General features: G+C 34.7%; 1 protein-coding gene and 1 pseudogene across 11 annotated transcripts in view; one reads left to right on the top strand and one right to left on the bottom strand.

Moving 5' to 3' along the window:
- Positions 1-19,641, top strand: part of Cdk8 (cyclin dependent kinase 8) — a 162,442-nt gene that overhangs the window by 14,898 nt on the left and 127,903 nt on the right. The gene's annotated exons all lie outside the window — the stretch shown is intronic.
- Positions 878-5,958, bottom strand: LOC114097600 (large ribosomal subunit protein uL30-like; annotated as a pseudogene).

The raw sequence follows: 19,641 nt of genomic DNA, 5'->3' as shown, positions 1-19,641 counted from the left end.
TTTCTATTATAGGGCTGGGGAAGTGGCTCAAGCGGTAGCGCGCTCGCCTGGCATGCGTGCGGCCCAGGTTCGATCCTCAGCACCACATACAAACAAAGATGTTGTGTCCGCCGAAAACTAAAAAAATAAATATTGAAAAACTCTCTCTCTCTCTCTCTTTAAAAAAAAAAAAGTTTCTATTATAACTTCATTGAGATATAATTCATATGTGATATAATTTACCTAAAGTTTACCATTTAGTGCTTTTAGTATATTCATAGGGTTTTGTATTTATTATTACAGAATAATTTTATAGTATTTTTGTTCTAAAAGAAATCTTGAAAGCATTAGCAGTCACTCCCCATTTCTTCCAATCCCAGGCCTAGACAACCACTAAGCTACTTTCTGTTTCTGGATTTTACTCTTTCAGACATTTCATGTAAATCAAACAGTATGTGGTCTTTTGTGGCTAACTTCTTTTACTTGACACAGTGTTTTCAAGGCTCACTTGTGTTGTAGTATTTATCGTGTTTTGTCCATGTTGCAGTATGTATCATGTTTTGTTTTGTGTATTCATTCAGTATTAATTGATGAATATTTGGATTGTTTCTACTTTTTGGTTTTTGGGAATGAGGCTGCTGTGAACATTGGTATAGAAGGATCTGAGTCCCTGTTTATAGTTCCTAGTTATTCAATATATTTAGGAGTGGAATTGGTGAACAATATGATAACTCTTGTGTTTAACGTTTTTTGAGTAATTACCAAATTGTTTTCCACAGTTTTTTTTTTATTGTTTTGAAACTGGCTTCATTCCTTCAGTAATAGATTATGTATATATTCCGTGTCATCATTAACTATCTTCCTAATCTTGTTTTTTTTTTTTTTAACATTAAGAACAAGTACTGTTTTATTAACTGACCAGATTACAAAAATACCGTGATAGATACCTTAGTTCATCCTTCTAATAAGCCTGTTGATCTGGTCTTCCCTGTTGCCAGCATCTCCACCTTTACAAAATGGGTGGTTTTTTTTCTTCATTCCACCTCTTAGAGAATCTGAAGGGCCACAGGATGTTATTTGCTTCTTTGAAGCATTTTCCAACAGTATAGATCTCATGAATCAGATCTTCCATGCAGATGATGCCATATTTGCCAAGAGATTGAGTAATCAAAATATTATCTTTCAAGGCAATTAGTTTCTTATTGCTTTTGCCATATCCATGCTTGTACATTAGTTCATTCACTGACTTCAGGTTTGGGTATTCCCATGCAATATATGGTTCCATAATCAGCATGTTAATTGAAACCTTGTTGAACTTAAGAAGGTGCTATTGAAGATCTGGTGAAGATGAAGAAGTTATAATACCTTATGAACCTTTGGGCTCACACCACTAATGCCTCTGATCCTAATGACAAATGCACATTTGGGTTCTGCAGGTACATAGAAGTTCTTAGCTTTTCTTGCCATCATAGCCATTTAAATCTCCGTTTGGTTCATTTGTCAAGAGCCATCCATGGACTGTGGGTAAGGACCTTTTCAGCATTGGATCCACTGAGGGGGTAAATCTGGTATTTGGAAACTGTAGTGGCAGTCCTGCTATTAAGAGCACCCATTACCTGTGAACTCCGCCGCAGCTCTGCTCAAAAAGGTCCTGCACAGCTCTGGAGATTGGGTGACTTTTTTGCTGTATCCACACAGCCTCAGAGATGGGTGTATCCTGCCAAGATGTAAATCAACCTTTTGACTGCAAGACATCATGAAGCAAGACTCTACCCCTGAAACCTTACCCTGCCTTTGATGTACCTCCTTAAATAAATCCACCAGAGTCATTTTCTAATTGTTCAGCTCCCGCACTTGTGTGGGCTGGACCTATCTATCAGGGGCTCTGCTTTTAAAACCTATTCTTTGACTGTCTTTTATTTCTTCACTAATTATTTCAGACTATTTTCTCAGGAGACTTATCCTATCCTGAACAGGAAAAATTACTCTGTGGAGGCACTGGCTTTTTTTCATAGATAAGCTTTCTCCTTGCCTTCCAGGCATCTCTTGGGCAAACTTCTTTCTCAGGCGCTTTATCTTCAGCTCTGCTTTTTTTTGAATGTTTCATGGTTCCAGCCTGAAAAACTGTTGGTGTTAAATTTTAATGTTTGTATTTACTGTGTTTAAGATCACCGCCCCCCCACTGGAGGTTGAACCCATTGCCTTGTGCATGCTAGGCAAGTTCTCTATTACTGAGCTACATCCCTGCCCTTTTAAAAATATCAGTTTTATCTCAAGTCAGGGTTGCCGGTGTTGCCTAGACTGGCCTTGAATCCTTGTCTCAGCCTTCTGAGTAGCTGGGATTATAGGTCTGTACCACCACACTTGGCCCTTTTGAACTTTTATTTTTTTTTGAATATTTGCCACAGTTCCATTTTTTGTTTCTATATCTTTGTAGGCAATAGTTATTTAAGCCCTATGAAAAATTCTTAGAAGTGAATTTATGGCATCCGTTTTTAAATGCAAAAGTCCAGAAAGTTTGAATTTATTTGTAATGAACAGGAATAATGTTTGCCTCTTCCATGATCAGCTTTTTTGTTATTGTTTTCTTTAATCTTTGCAAATTTGATAACAATTAGGGTTTTATTTATATTTCCTTCATTACTTTTTAATTTATGATTTTGTTATTTAATTTCTTTAGTGAATTGTTCAATCATTTTGCCCTGTAATAATCTTTTTTTTAAAAAATTTTTTATTGTTGGTTGCCCTGTAATAATCTTAAAAATTAATTTTTTTGAAGTGGTTTGTTATATTAACTCTTTATTGTTGTATTTCTAGTTTTGTATGTCTATTTTTATATATTCAAATGTATATTTAAATGAAATGTATCATTCTTTTATTGCCTTTTGCTTTTTTCCCTATTGTATGCCTTTTATTTACATTTCCTTCTAACATTTTTATAGGTTTCAAAAATATTTGCAATTTAATTTTTAATTAGTCTTAAATTTATTTGATATATTAGGTGGTGTTCTGATTTTAGCTTTTCAAATCATTTAAATGTTATTGAATAACTTTCACAATTGATTTGAAATTTCACTTTTTAAAGTCACTCTTAGTATTCATATATACTTGGTGTTTATTCTGGACTTTGATCTATTGATGTTCTTGTGTTATTCTCATGTTGTAAGTCTTATAGATTTATAATGTCTGGTAAGACCAATTCCTCTAACTTAGTCTTTGTTTTTTTTTTAAATAGGTTTTCTTGCCCACTTATTTCATATAAACTTTAAAATCAACAACTCGTTATAAAAATATTTTGAGATTTGATTAAATTGTGTTAAGTCTAATTACTTTCCCTACTCATGATTGTTTTTCAGTTTGTTCGGTTTTTAAGAATATTGATAAAGACCTTGTAGTGTTCTTCATGTTGGCCCTGCGTATTGTTTATTACAAGATATTTTATTTATTTCAGTAGTTTTCTTCACAGGTTTACACTTCAGTAAGTCTTATGCATTATTTGGGACATACAAAAATTTTTTGTTTTAATCTGAATTGCAGGTTTATCTGGGCATCCTGTATTTCATTTCTAAATCTGATAACTATATATTTGCATTTAACTGTTTATATGGAACTTTAAAAATATTCCTACAAGTAGAGATAATTTAATAAATCCTGTTAACTCACCATAATCAATATTCGTAAGTTTTCTGCTGTCTACTTAGTTTAAAATCTTTCTTTTTTAAGTTCACTGTCCTGGATTTTCTAGGTTGGTATACATATCATCAGCAATATTAATAGTTTTATTGTTGATTCCCTTCTAGTACTCCAACTCTAGAAAAGCTAGTGTTATTGCATTGGCAGTAACTTTTTAATGGTTTTAAAAATTACTTAGATATTTTACTGACAGTATTGGAGATATTTTTGTCTTTTGATTTTTAAAAGAGAATGTTTTAATTTTCTCTCTTACTAACGTTTTTTTTTTTTTCTTGGTACCTAAGATTGAACCCAAGGGCTCTGAGTTGCTCAGAGCCTCGCTAAATTGCTGAGGCTAGCCTTAAAACTTGTGATCCTCTTGCCTCAGCCCATCACTGGGATTACAGGTGTGCACCGTTGCATCTGGTTCTTATTAACTTTTACTCAATTAATATTATTAGATTTAGGATTGACACATATGATGTTCCACCTTTTATGAGTTTGAGCAATTCATTTAATCTGAGAACATCAGATTTCTAATCTGTAAAATGAATCATACCACAGTTCTTTTGATTTAATATCACAAGATAATACATGTAAAACAAGTTTTCAAGCTCTCATAAAACCATGTAAGTTACATAGACTTATTAAATTAATCTTGCTTATTCAGACATTTGTGATAGCTATTTCTTCAGTACCAATTCTTTTATTTATATTTTTTCAAGCACAATTTATTTATTAGCAGATGATAAACATTCATAAATATTTTTGTTTGCAATGACAGCCTATGGCTTTTTCCTGCTATAATTTCATGAGTGTATTTTCAGAAAATTTACTATGATAAATCTCTTACAGAAACAGCAATTTAGTTGAGGAAAAGGGACAGGAGAGTTTTTGTAGGACTTGTAATATTATAGGTATTTTTATAGCTGTATCTAAAATAGTTAATCTGTTGACCAAAATTAACAAAAACAAACCAAAATATTTCTGTCTTTAGCCTTTTGTTCATACACTCTAAAGGTCCTGAGCCTCTGTAGAATTTTTGTTCTTGACCATGAAGTTTTGCTTGCACAACTATTCACAACTGCCAGCAGTAAACAAAAGAATAAAAGAATGCTTGAGTAAACAAAACATTTCTGTTCCAGAACACTCATACAGTCAAATAATGCAGCAACATGTGCCTATTTTCTACATGCAACTATTATTTTTTCCTATTTAGGTTATGCTGATTCCTCTCAGCATTGTAATAATAATGCTTTCATGCGTTCATTTTTTTCTAATTAATTGGTGATGTTATATCCACATTTTGTTATAAAAACTTATGCTTTGGGAGACTTGCATATATTTGCTAGTACAAGGTGAGTAGTTAGTACTGTAAATATTTGCTGATTACAAATAGCCAGATGGTGCATTTCAAATATTGAGACTTGATATTATTACTCTAGCTTAGTGAGGTTTTTAAGTCTGAGTCAGTAAACTTGCTTATTTGATATTGGTTGAAACTTTAGAAAATGGAATCCTTACAAACGTACAAAAATCATAGTACTTTTTTACTTTTGACAAATATTATTACATTATATGAAAATAAGAACTAGAACAGATTTGGAGAAAGGCAAACAAAATGATTCAGGGGAAGGTACCATAGTATATAAATTAAGAAGGTTTGGGCTTTTCACCTTGGGAATTAATGAAATGGAATTTGAAGTATAGAAAACTGTACTCATATAGGTGATTTTATTATTTTTATTTTTTAAAATCTTATCCTGGTGAGCCATTGCTTCTTCTTTCCCTATCTTGAAATAGGATGTTATGGTAGAAGTCCTACAATATTTTGTTTTAAAGCTGAAAATTTAATTTACTTCCATAAAAATTTAGTGTATTCATGAGTATGGTAGGTTTTCTTCACTGGACCAAATACCCGACATAAATGACTTAAAGAAAGAAAAGTCTAGTCTATTTTGGCTCACAGTTTCAGAGGTTTAGGTCCATGCTTGAGTGGCTCCGTTGCTCTGGGACTGATGTGAACATCATAGTGGAAGAGTATGGTGGAGGAAAGCTGCTCAACTCAGGGAAGCCAGGAAGGAGAGCAAGAAGATGTTAGGGACTAGATATAGTCTCCAGGGACATGCCCCAGTGACCTACTTCCTCTGTCTTTGTCTCCCTGTAGTTTCCACCACCTCCTAGTTGTTCATTTAGCTTCAATGGATTAATCATTGAGGTCAGAGTCCTCATGATATAATCACTTCCAAAAGCCCTACCTCTGAAATTTGATGCTTTGGGGATCAAACCTGAATCTTTGAGGGACATGACTCTTTAGAGGACATTCTAGATCCAAACCATAACCATAAATGAATAGTTAGATATGTTCATAATTAACTTCTAAATGGAAATAAGTACTTTTTAAGGTTTTTTCTTTAGTCTTCTGAGGTTTAAATCAAGGGACATAAGCATGTTCTTCTATATGGGTACCATTTCAAGTATTTGCTATTAAGTGGAAGAGGAAAAAACTGTTTTGTGACCCAAGACACAGACCTGACTAATGACTGGAAACAAAAGAGAGCACACTTTGGCAGGATAACATAAGGAGGAACTTTGTAACAAAGTTGTCCAAACATGGAATGGAAAGCAGAGGTTTTGCTCTTTCTACAAATGGTTTCGGCATATCTAAATTGACAAATTTATGTTGTTGAGGAAGAAATTCAAGTATTGGATGGATGTTGGAACTAGATGACTTGTATGGTCCTACCCGTTCTGAGATTTTATAATAAAAAATAAGGAACAATTATCTGTTAGAGAACATTGGCTTGAATGAGCTATGAATCTAAAAAGAGTACAAGAACTTACGCCAGTTATGGAGACAGTTGTTTTGCCTTTCAAAGTGATGAACCACAGGCTTGCTTTATATATTTTAAACAATATGTTAAAGTACATGAAAGATGTATAGACAGAATACAAGAGTTTGAGGTAGAAAATAATAGTTTCCCGATTCTCTGATGACTCTACCTTTCTGTAACTAGTAGTGAGGACTAGGGTGGTGTTAAAAATTAATCCCAGATTTCTGTCTTGAATAACTGAGTCAAGATGGGTACTGTGGTGATTGCCTATAATCCCAGCAACTGGGGAAGTTGAGGCAGGATGATCACAAATTTGAAGCCTGCCTCAGCAATGGAGAGTGGCCCTGTCTCAAAAGGGACTAGAAATGTAACTCAGTGGTATAGCGCCCTATTGTCAATCCCTAGTACTGGGGCAGGGACTAGGGTGGGATGAGTGGACAGTGGCAGTGTCATTAACTGAGAGAAAGGGTAAGACTTGAAAGACTAGGAAGCTGTGTGGGGTAGTCTTACTGAACCATCTTATATTGTTATGTCCAATGAATTATTTAGGCTTTATATTTTGCTTATACTCTAGTGACTTCTTCACAGATGTTATTTCACTTGAAGAGGTTTTTATTGGCCATATTTGGGACAATTTGAGTATCAAAAAAGGGTGTATTATTATGTCATTTAAATAGTCTATGAATGCATATTAATAGTAAAAGGGCCAAGGGGGAATTCTTTACAGAAGAATGTTAGTTGATAAATATAGAAGAAATGAGAATCAGAGAAACAGTTTGTAATTCCCAGTTTAATAACTGATATAGGCAAGAATCATCAGTAGATAATAAAGCCACTGGTGAAAAGTTTGAGAAATAAAAGTATTACCTTATGAATTATTTACTAATTGTAAGGGAGAAAATGTACCTTTATACTGGAGAGATAATGGCAGTCACCAGCTTAAAGTAACCAATCTCAGGCTCACAATTATTGGGTTACTCCATCATTTTTGCCTTTTGATGTGATTCAGTAGAAAAACAAGAAAATCACTAGTTTTAGCTATTTTTGTTTAAGTGGTACTGGCTATTAAACTCTGGATTCTCTACCACTGAACTACATTCCAAGCCCCTTTTATTTTATTTTCATACAGGGTCTCACTAAGCTGCCTAGGCTGGCCTTGAATCTGAGATCCTTCAGCCTCAGCCTCCAAAGTCACTGGGATTACAGTAGTGTACCACTGTGCCCTATTCTGGTGTAGTATTCTTGATAAATTGTTTACTTTCAATCTAACCATGAAGGAATAATGAGACAAATCAGTAACGTGTGCTGTTCCACAAGATTGTCTATGTTCCGTAAGATCAATTGGTTAGTCTCTTTAAGAAAATATCATGAGAACCTTTATGGTGGTGGCAGTGATGGGTTTAATTTTTTAAAAATACATAAGGCTAAGGAGATTCAACCAAATTCAGTGCATGGGTCCTGACTTTAACAAAAACCAACATAAAAGACATGCTTGGAATCCTTGGGGTAATTTTTGCTTGAGTTACACATTAAATGAATTTATAAGAATGCTGTTTTTGAGGGGTATGTAAATGATATTTGCTTATGTAGGAAAATGTTGATGTATGCTGAAATATTAGGATTGAAGTAGCATGATGCTTTTAAATGTTTCTGAAAAAAATTTTATGTATATATAAAATGATGTAGTCAAATGTTAATTTAGCATAAGTGAAAAGTATATAGGTCTTTATGCATCCTACAGTTTTTCATTAGATTTAAACATTTTTGAATATTTTTTTGAAAGTGTGATTTTTAATGATTACATTATAATCTCATGGCTGTATATGATAGTTTATTAAATAATTAAAAATTTTAAAGGAGTTGTTTTATAAATGGTGATTCAGTACCTTAAATAAGCTCTCAAATATTCATTTAAACCTATATCATAACTGAAATAGCACTAGAAGTAGCCTTGTGTGCCTCTGTATTTAATCTTATAAACATTTGACCCATTGCTACTTGGATTGTCATAATCTCATTAAAACCTGAGCCTTAGTCTTCTCTTGGAAACCTGACTTGATAAAAGGTTTGGAAATAATGAGATGGAGGCACTGGCAACAGGTTCAGGTCTCAGGTTTCAAAACAGTGAATAGTTCAAAAGTGACTACCTGTAGGAGAGTTCGGTATCGCCTGTCTATAATTTAAATCATTCTGGTAATAAGGAGTACTACCTCAATGTGGTTTAAGTTTTCTTTCACTGATAACTAATGAATACCAAGCACCCCTTTGTATAATTAATGACCATTTCCATATCTTTTGTGAAATACCTGTTCAAGTCTTTTGCCTAATTTTCTACAAGTTGTCTGCTTTTTTCTTATTGATATATAAGAATTCCTGTTCTTTGTTGAATACATACACACTCTTTTCTGTACTGCACATATTTTCTATCATTCTATGGGTTGTATTTTTACCCTTGTAACAGTGTCTTGGTGAACAGAGGTTCTTAGTTTTAATACAGTCTAATTTATTACTTTTTCTACAAGCAGCAGTTTTTTTTGTGTCCTGTTTAAAAAACTATTGTCTACATCAAAGTTGTTTTTTCATATTTAGAATTAGCACTCATTTGGGATTGATTTTTGCATATTGTGTTAAGAGGTCAAGATTCATTTCACACATCACCATAATTACTATATGTCCAAATTCTTTACAATGCATGGCAAAACAAAAGAAATCTTGAAACTACAATGCTAAGTCCTGAAAGATGATTAAAATAATTTGTTCATTTATGTAGCACATACACATAGAGAAAAGGTTGTAGTTGTGCTGGTGTCTTAATAGAATTCCAAAATCAGGAGCCATATGAGTGAATTGCAATAGCAACAAGGAAGTAAACTGCCCCAAATTTTTAAAAATAGAAATAAATTATGCTCAAATTTAAAAAGTAATATTGTATGATACAGTTTACAACAGTTGGGTGTGATGGTGCACAAGTAAACCTAGCTACTTGGGAGGCTGAGGCAAGAGGATTGCAAGATGGAGACCAGTCTGGGCATTTAGTTAGAGCATGTCTTAAAAAATAAAAAAGGGCTGTGAGTGCCTGAGGAGTCAATCCCCAGTATTGCCCTGCCAAAATTAAAAAAACAACAGCACCTTTGGCCTTCATCTTTGAATAAGAGGAAGAACTTTCAAGTTTTTAATGTGGTTTTCTTCACAATTTCAGCATAACATGATATCATTTCTCCTGTTTCTCTCTCTCTCTCTTAAAATATTTGTTTCAGTTGTAGTTGAATACAATACCTTTATTTAATTAATTTATTTTTATGTGGTGCTGAGGATGGAACCCAGTGCCTTTCATGTGCTAGGCAAGCGCTCTACTGCTGAGCCACAACCCCAGTCCCTCCTCCTGTTTCTTTTGTTTTTAATTTTTAGAGTCATCTGTTGGTTTCCAAAAATAGAATATAAAGAATTTGGTTTTGGTGTACACTTTGCCCCATAGCAATATGTACAGTTTTCTCCCCCATCTTCATGAAGTGTCTTAGATCTTCATAATATCCTGAGTATTCACACGATTTTTTCTGTGTTGGAGTTAAATTTCTGGATCCTCATAATTTTCCTGGGTTTACTCTAATTTTTCTAGGGTTCTTTGTTGAGTAGATTTCTGAGAGGAAGTAACTGGATGGTATATTGTCTGTCCAGGAAATGTTGCTATTTAACTTTGTGTTAGTTTACAACTTTATATTAGTTAGATTCACAGATTCATACATTATGTTCATATGGTTTATATCAACAGTGACAAAAAGGGGAAAAGAAGCGAGAGAGAAAATTGGGGATATTTGGAAAAGTTTTATGAAAGGATAGTTATCCTATGTATTTTACAAAATCTGTTTTAAAAGCTGTGTTGTGTGTTTGTGTATGTGTGTGACTAAAACAATGAAGGCATTTCTTTCTTTTATGACTTAAGCTGATGAGCAATTAAGGGTAGTTAGACTGGATTTGTTCCTGGAGTTATCAGGGACCCAGGTGCCATTCTCTATTCCTGGGCCTTGGTATTCAAAGTTTGATTCTCAGAAATACAACAGTATCACTTGGAAACTTGTTAGAAATGCAGAATTGAGTCCCAGTCAGATCTATTGAACCAGATTCTGCACTTTAACAAGACTTAAGGTAATGTGCATATTACCTTAAGAATTGCTGGAGGGTGGGGCGGGGTTGTGGCTCAGCAGTAGAGCACTCACCTAGCATCCATCTGTGAGGCCCTGGGTTCCATCCTCAGCACCACACATAAACAAACAAACAAACAAACAAAATAAAGGTATTGTGTCAACTACAACTAAAATATTTAAAAAACTGCTTTGGGGTTGTTTATATGTTCAAAGATGTCTTATTCAAGTGAGGGAAAAAGAAAAAGTGGAACTGGAGGGCATGTAGATTTGTTCTAAAGGCATGAACTAAAAGCTGCTCATGTGATTTTTGCTGATATCTCATTGGCCAAAAGTTTGTCCAGTAGCCATATAGTATAAAGAGTGACAAGGGAAGCAGGAAGATGTAGTACAGTTGGCCCTTCATATCAGTGGGTTCTGCATCCGTGGATTCACCCAAATGCACAGATTGAAAATAATTGTGTCTATATAACATGTACAGGCTTTTTTTTCCTTGTCCTTCCACAAATAACACAATATAACAACTATATAGGTAGTATTTATATGATTTAAGATAGATAGCAGGATGTGCATAGGGTTTGTAGAAATACCAAGGAAATTTTTTTAAGGAACTTGAGCATCTTTGGATTTTGGTATCTGTGGGGTTCTCATACTAATTCTCCATAGACATCGAGGACAGCTCTTACTTAGTTAGGTTGTTGTGTGTTTAGCTTTACTTGGAGGGGCTCTGTTACTGAAAGAGGAAAAGAATAGATGTGATATGGGGGAAAACTAGCAGTGATTCTTTGGCTGAGTATGGAATTTTTTAATTATTTATTTTTAGTTGTAGTTGGACACAAAGGTATTGTACCTTTATTTTTTAAATTTATTTTTATGTGGTTCTGAGGATCGACCCCAGGGCCGCCTCATACGAGCTAGGCGAGCGCTCTACCGCTAAGCCCCAACCCCAACCCCATGAGTATGGAATTTTAGGCTGTAATTCCTTTTAAAAACCCCAGAGTTTGAAAATATTACTTTGTCTTCTAACTTTAGTGTCATTGAAAACTCTTACCATTCAGATTCTTGATCTCTGTGTATAACTGAAAGCATATAAAATATATATTTTTTTAAGTTTTTGTTTTCCTGAACTTTCACAGTTAAGTATATTTGTGTATCTATTTTCATTTAATATGCTGAATCCTGAGATGTAGGACAGGGACTTTGAATTAGAAATTAGAAATGTTCCTATTATTTGATTTTGAGCAGGAGGTTGCAGGGATAATCCAGGGCTTCATGCATGCTAGATAAGTGCTCTACCATGGAGCCGTATCCCAAGCCCAGTTATTATTTGATAATTTCTGTTTTTGCATTTTCTGTGTTATCTTTTTCTAGATTTTTTTTCAGTCATTTTATTTAGGTTTTTATTTGTTTTAATTGATATTTATTTTTCATCTAGGTATTTTTGTTGCTGTTTCTGGGGATAGAACTAGGAGTACTTTTAATCACCTAGCTATATCCCTAGTTCTTTTTATTTTTTGAGACAGAGTCTTGCTAAGTTGATGAGGATCTCAATAAATTGCTGATGCTGACCTTGAACTTGGGATCCTTTTGTCTCAACCTCCTGAGTTGCTGGAATTATAGGGATGTACCACTGTGCCAGGCTCCACTCAATTTTTTTGTAGTCTTGTTTACATATTTTGGATATAATAACATCTGTTTGATCATTTAAATTTTTTTTAAACAACAAGCAAAATTATATATATTAATGGTTTATGATCATTTAAATTTTTTTTAAACAACAAGCAAAAATATATATATTAATGTTGTACAACATGATATTTAAAAAATATATATATATGCAATGTAGAGTGGCTAAGTCAAACTAATTAGCTGACTTTTGTGGTGAGAACATTTAAATTTACTCTGATTTTCAAGTATACAAACATCATGATTAGTTAGAGTCACTTTGTTGTACAGTAGATCTCTTGAACTTATTTCTGTTGTCTGCAACATCTCTTCTTCCTCTCAACCCCTGGTAGCAACCATTCTGTTCTCTATGAGTAAAACATTTTTGGACTCCCTATATGAGTGAGATCATGTGGCATTTATTTTTCTGCATCTGGCTTATTTTACATGTCTTCCATGTTCATCTGTGTTATTGCAAATGATGGGATTTCATTTGTTCATTGTTAATTTAACAGCTTAATAATATTCCATTACGTGTATGTACCATATTTTCTTTATCCATTCTTCCATTGATTCCTTGTATTCAGTGAATGTGGAAGTACATTTTATCTTTTTGACATGCTAATTTCATTTCCTTTGGATGTATACCTTTTATTGGAATTATTGTGGTATGTGGTAGTTCTGTTTCAGATTTTTTTGAGGAACTTCCATTGCTGTTTTCCATTATGGCTGTACTAATTTAGATTCTTACTAACAATATCTGGGAGTTTCTCTTTCTGTATTCTCATCAGCATTTGTTAATTTTTCTTTTTGATAATAAGTACTCTAACTAGAGTGAGATGATATCTCATTGTTTTAATTTGCATTTCCCTGATGAATTAGTGATATTGAACATTTTTCATCTACCTATTGGTTATTCATATGTCTTCTTTTGAGAGGTGTCTGTTTAGAGCCTTTGCTTGTGATATAGTTGTTTTAAATGTTCTCTTATTGGATCAATTGTCTCTGGCAGTGTTTCTGTTTTCCTCTAAGCTATTTTGGGCTCTTTTCATTATAGGCTTCCTTAAATATAAATAAAACATTTATTAATACTTAAAAATAAAACAACAAATAATCTGCCTATAGCGGTGGATCCTTACTTGTAGAAAATTCAGGTGGGGAATGCTCGCCCTCTCCCTTTTAGGGGATCTTCTATATAAATGTTTTTCTTTTTCCTTAGTCTTCCTAAAAAGATGATCAAAGTATCTTCTTTGTAAAGCACAGAAGCTTAGTAAGACTTATTCTTCTATCACAACAGAATCTTAGTAGTGTGTCAGAGTAGAAAGCAAAGGAGACTTTATTTATGAGGCTTGTGGGGTTTGGTTTAGTATATCTCTTTTCACTATAGAGTTCTAACTAGGATAAGGCAGAATCATTACAATAGGCAGGGGCTTTAAAGTGAGTCTTAAGAGAATAAGGAGAGTAACTTAGTGAATGACTTATTGCCCTGGATGGAGTGATGAGTCTATTACTCAGATAGACATTTTGAAGATGTTTCTGAATCAAACAAGGTTGTTTGGAACTTCATATTCCTGGGCAAGAATTACTGGAATTGTGGTTAATAGTAAAGACATGTTCATATAGATAGTATGTGTTTCCAGTTGGCTTTGATTCTCAGATTCCTCTTTTTCCTCCTCCAAGCATTAACATCTGAAAAAAATGATAACTCCAGTTGTTTATCACTGTATGAAATTCATGATCAGATAACAAGAAGTAAGGGAAAGGAAAGGGAAATGGTCATTCTAACCTTTGTAAGTCTCAAAGTTTATTTTTGTGGTTATTTATTTGGTCCTTTTTATTGGACAACAGCTGTGTAGCAGCATTCAGTATTCTGAATACACACCAAGCATTGCATCACAGATGAATACTAAGAAAAGAATTTTGATTAGAGTTTGCATTCTACTTCTAAGTCAGGAGTCAAAAGTATCAAAATTAAGCCAAGAGAATAGATTTTTACTATGAACAAAGAACCCACAAAATCAAATAGAGTTACAGGCAAAATTTCCTGATTATATGGTTGTTTTTCTTGCTTCTGAAATCTTTTTAATAGTAGTAAAGGTACCAGAGAGGATTGAAAGGTTGTAAACACATTTTCCCCCTTGTATCTAAAAGTAGCTTTTTTTGTGAACTACTACTGCTTGTCTGATTTTATAAGCCTCTTGAAGGAAAGTTCTTTGTTCCTGTTGGTATTATCTAGTCCCATGGTTTTCTCTGAACTGTAGTGTACACAATTCTCTCTACTTTCTGGGCTTGTAAAGCTGGAGATCAGGAAGCTTGATATGAGAAGCAAGCAATTTAGAATTCCTTTTTGTGCTTAGAAAATTAGATTCTCAATTTGTTTCCAAGAAGGGAAACTGATGGGCCAAAATGGGCTTTGAGTGATATTAGGAATTATCCTGGAGGGTGTTATTAATTAACTCAAATAGAAAATCCTTGATTAGTTTGCAAGTAGTAGCCAACAGACTTTTGTTGTGGTTTGTATATGAGGTATCCCCTTCCCCCACCCGGGGGGGTGGGGGAAGAAGTCTCATGTATTAATGCAGTAATGTTCAGAGGAAAAATGATTATGAGAACTGTAACCTAATTTGGATTAACTCATTTGATCAATTAATAATTGGAATGGATTACTGGATGTTAACTTTTGGCAGGTGAGGCATAGTTGGAGGAAGTAAATCAGTGAAGGTGTGCCTTTGGGGATTAAATCTTGTCCCTGGCTCCTCGTGCTCTCTTGCTCTCTAGTTCCTACCTGCCATGAACTGAGCAAGTTTCCTTTGCCATGCCCTTAGGCCATGAAGTTCTGCTTTACCTTGGGCCAAAATGGTGGAGTTGGTTGGTGATGGCCTGAACCTCTGAAAACTAAGCCCCAAATAAACATTTTCTTCTCGAAGTTGTTCTTGTCATGTATTTTTGTCATAGTGATGAAAAACTGACACTTCTATGCCACAAATTTAATATTAATCTTTAGGAGCTACCCGATAATCTGTTGGGGCAGAATAACCACATTGGGGTTGTCAAAGAGTATTATAACATGACATTTATTTACTAAAGTAATCTGGTATCAGGTAATAAAACTTGATGTGTCAGTTATTATTAGGTATTTAAGATGTTATTTTAATACCTTTGCTAATAGTAGCCCCAGAAATGTTTGATTTTCTTCCTTTCTTAAAGACTGGAGGTGATATGTACTTGAGTTTCTGAGTAGGTGGAAGGGCTTTGCAAAGCTTCTAATAACAACTCTAGCAAATGGGTGTTTCTCAGAGGTTGAAATTCCTCAGATTAGGAACTCAATATTGACTAAGTTTTTTTTTTTCCTACAGTTTGAGCTGTAGATTTCTAACAAGGTAAGGCTTATGTTTAACTGAAGAATAAGCAGACATTGACTAGCATATGTTCCAAACTCACAGCAGTAGAATAGTTGTATGAAAACCACTAAGTGGTGTTCAAAGACACTTTGAGGTTTGGACTTGTCTGTGTGCCTTTACTGTCTTAACCAAGGATTATGGTGTGAGAGATGAGACATAGACTACCCCACTCTTAGCAATTTTAGTACAGTGTTCAAAATAGTGAGACATCAATCATCAATTTGTTATTGCCAGAGTATATAATTTTCTGCAAAATTTTTTTTTTTTCAGATTCCATTTTAGTACTACTGATGCCACAGAGAAACTGTCCTGAGAGCATTTCTGCCGATGCCCCTTTTGCAAAAGCGCTAAATGCTTACATTCTCCGGTATCTTCTTTGGACTGCTTTAAAGATTTGGTCTTTGGGTTACCATGAGGACTGGGATCATAGTAAAGGAATCCTGTCTGCCATAATGATTAGCCCAGACATTTTATTTTCACATCAGATTGTTTGTTTCTCTTGCTTTCTTATGAACTCTGAAGTAGCTGTCTCTTTAGAAAGAAGTAGTACAGAATTTAAAAAACCATCATTGTTTTCAAAGCATCCCCATATTATGGATTGCCCAAAAAACAAATCTGTTCTTAGTTTACATACATTAGCCATTTTATCTCTATCAATAACTGGGTAGTTTTGGTGAATGCATTCACTTCATTCATTTGGGCTTATCTTGGCTCTAGCAAGAGATTACAGTCTAGGACCTAGTTGAGATCTGTTCAAGCATATCCTGCCTCATTTTCTTGTTTAATTTTAAAGATGTGATCTATCAACCACCAACACTAAATCTATATTTTCTGTTAAGTCTTTTTAGGGCATAGTTATAGTTCATAAACACTATTTCCCTTTTAGAGAGTAGATGAATAGCAGGGACCACCAAACTTATTTTGTAAAGGGCTACGTAAATAAATATCTTAGGCTTGGTGGGTTAGTCTCTGTTGTATGATTTGTTTGTTTTTAGCAGTTCTTTAAAAATATTTTTAACATACATATTGTTAGCATTGGGGCAGTACAGAAATGAGCCACAGGCTGATTTTGGCCCATGAGCCAAAAGTATGCTGGCTCACGAAATGTTACAACAATGAATGGAAATGTGTGAAGGATAAAGTAATAGAATTTTATATGAGTTAAGCATCCTCCTTGAACATGTTCTGTTTTTTTTTTTTTTTTTTTCCCAGTTAGCAGAAAGACTGAGCATGAATGACCTTGGAATTGAAAGACAACTAACTCTTAAGCCAAGTCAACAAAATCTATTAGTTTGGCTAATGTGGCTCTCTTATGGGTAGTCTTTTGTCACTGTCAAGAGAAATTGTTGTAAGCTTTTGATTTCTGATTCCTAGTAAGTTAAGTTAGAGCAGGAAGGACTTGTTCAGATCCCTCATAAGTAAATAGGTAAAAACATTTATGATAATTAAGAAGGCTCAGAGTAGGAAGTTGCTGAAGTGCTCATTTTAAATTACAAAAAGTCTTCCTGTTTAGGTTTCCAGGGAAGAGGTTTGGTTATTGAAGACTTGGTTAAAGGCCTATCATTATGATCTTTTACAGAAAAATGGGAACCCACTGCCTGTAGTAGTCTTTCAGATCTAGGAATCTTCATAACTATCTTTTATACACTTCAGAAAGGTTTGAACAGTTTTTATCTGTTCAGAGTAAAGATTTATTTCTTTAGAATAAATTATGTGCTCTGGGCACTATACCTTTGTAACTTTCTTTCGTTAAAAGAGAAAGGGCACAATCATATATGCTGGTGGGACTATAAATTGGGAAGCAGTATGGAGATTCCTTGGAAAACTTGGCATGGAACCACCATTTGACCCAGCTATTCCACTCCTTGATTTATACCCAAAGGACTTAAAAACAGCATACTACAAGGACACAGCCACATCAGTGTTTATAGCAGCACAAGTCACAATAGCTAAATTGTGGAACCAACCTAGATGCCCTTCCATAGATGAATGGATAAAGAAACTGTGGTATATATACACAATGGAATATTCCTCAGCATTAAAAGAGAATAAAATCATGGCATTTGCAGGTAAATGGAGTTGGAGAATATCATGCTAAGTGAAGTAAGCCAATCCCAAAAAACCAAAGGCTGAATGTTTTCTTTGATATGTGGATACTGATGCATAATGGGGGTTGGGGGGTGAGCCTGGGAGGAATGGAGGAATTTTGGATAGGGCAAAGGGGATGGAGGGGAAGGGATGGGATATGGGGGTAGAAAAGATGGTGGAATGAGATGTCCATCGTTACCCTAAGTATATATATGAAGACATGAATGATGTGACTCTACTTTGTATATAACCAGAGAAATGAAAAATTGTCCTCTATATGTGAAGGGAAAGTGAGGAACGAGAGATGAGTAAGGGAGCAATTAAAGACGGAGACCAGGCAGAGATACACATGAAGTTTATTTGTCAGAGCTTACAAACAAAGGCCATCTCTTTATAGGAGAGAGAGGCAAAATAGGCTTGAGTTCTGGGACTTTTGTGGGGGAGCCTCAGGAATCAGAGCCAGGCGGGTCCTAATGCCAGTGGTTAAGGTTTGGGTTGGTATGCGGGAGTGGTGAACCTTTCTCAGAAAGGCCCTTGGGTGGGAAAGGGAAACTTTTTTTCTTAAAATGGTGGCTGTCATTTAAGATGGCCATCCATATGCTAAGCAAGGTCCTTATAATGTATAGTATGAATTGAAATGCATTCTGCTTTCATGTATAACAAATTAGAATAAATACATTTAAAAAAGAAAAATGTATCCATCTTAGCTAACTTATCTCATCTTTTAAACGTGGCAAAAGGTCATATGCACGTTACATCATGATGAAAACACAGGGAAATTTAAGATCCTTGAGGTACTAATTAAAGACTTGTTGAAAAATTGGAGGGTTACTTGTAAACCCCTGGGTTATAACTATCCAATGAATTGTTGATTTCCCCAAGGGACGTAGGTATTATTTTGATCTAAGGAGACACTAAAGAAAGACATACATCTCCAAGTGTGAAATAGTACTTTTAGGAGGTGGTGAAGATGAAAATATTTGGATTTAGTTCTGTAGGATAGCGGGGGTGAGAGTGGGGGTTGGGAAGCTGCATAGTCTGTATGGCTCTGAGATCCTGAACAAATGTATGCCCTTTCCATTGTGAGTTTTTGATCAGAGAAGAGAGTATTTCAGGGATTAGTATGAGGTATGAGTTTTTTCTGTTATGGTTTTCATCCAATGGTTTTAGTCCTTTCTTTAGCTTTGACTTTCGGAAAATATAGCCCCAAATTGGGTACATGTTTTGATATGGGTCAGTCTGAGTCTTGATGGATTCAGTCCCAATAACTTGCCATTATCAGTAGTCTCTTACCTCCCCCCTCCCCTTTTGGTCTACAAAAAGACCTCTAGAGATGTCCAGTGTGGGCTTTATTTTTGTAAAGAAACACCAGTGATCAATGTCCAAATGAGTTAGGACCTGGTTATTCAATAGGAGAGATTACGGGGATTTTAAAGAAAGGGTCTTTAGAGGGACATAACTAGTAATTTCTTTTCCCCAATTAAGTAACCTAGTGTGGTATCACAAAGGAGGATAGAATATTACTGTGTTATAAAGGTTTGAGGGTAGAATTAAGGGTGGTACATAGGACTATCTCTGGGTTAGTAGCAGTGCCACCAGTTGAGTAGTTTGTTGGCTCCAATGCAGAGGTATTGGCAAAGCTGATGGGATTTAAAGTTTATATTCTAGCATCATATCAAGATAAATTTTGCAATATTGCCCTTTAATATTTAGAGAAATTTCTTCTTGTGAGTTTAAGGATAAAATAGGGCATTCCCCATCATGTCACCTTCCCTCATTACCTACAGCCTTTTCCAACTTCACTTTCTTAGCTAATGCTAAGAACTGTTGTTTTTCCAGTGTCCTTTATTATTATGGTATCTA

This window comes from Marmota flaviventris, chromosome 4 (assembly GCF_047511675.1).
Source record: "Marmota flaviventris isolate mMarFla1 chromosome 4, mMarFla1.hap1, whole genome shotgun sequence".
Lineage (NCBI taxonomy): Eukaryota > Metazoa > Chordata > Mammalia > Rodentia > Sciuridae > Marmota > Marmota flaviventris.
This window is presented reverse-complemented; position numbering and strand designations above follow the sequence as displayed.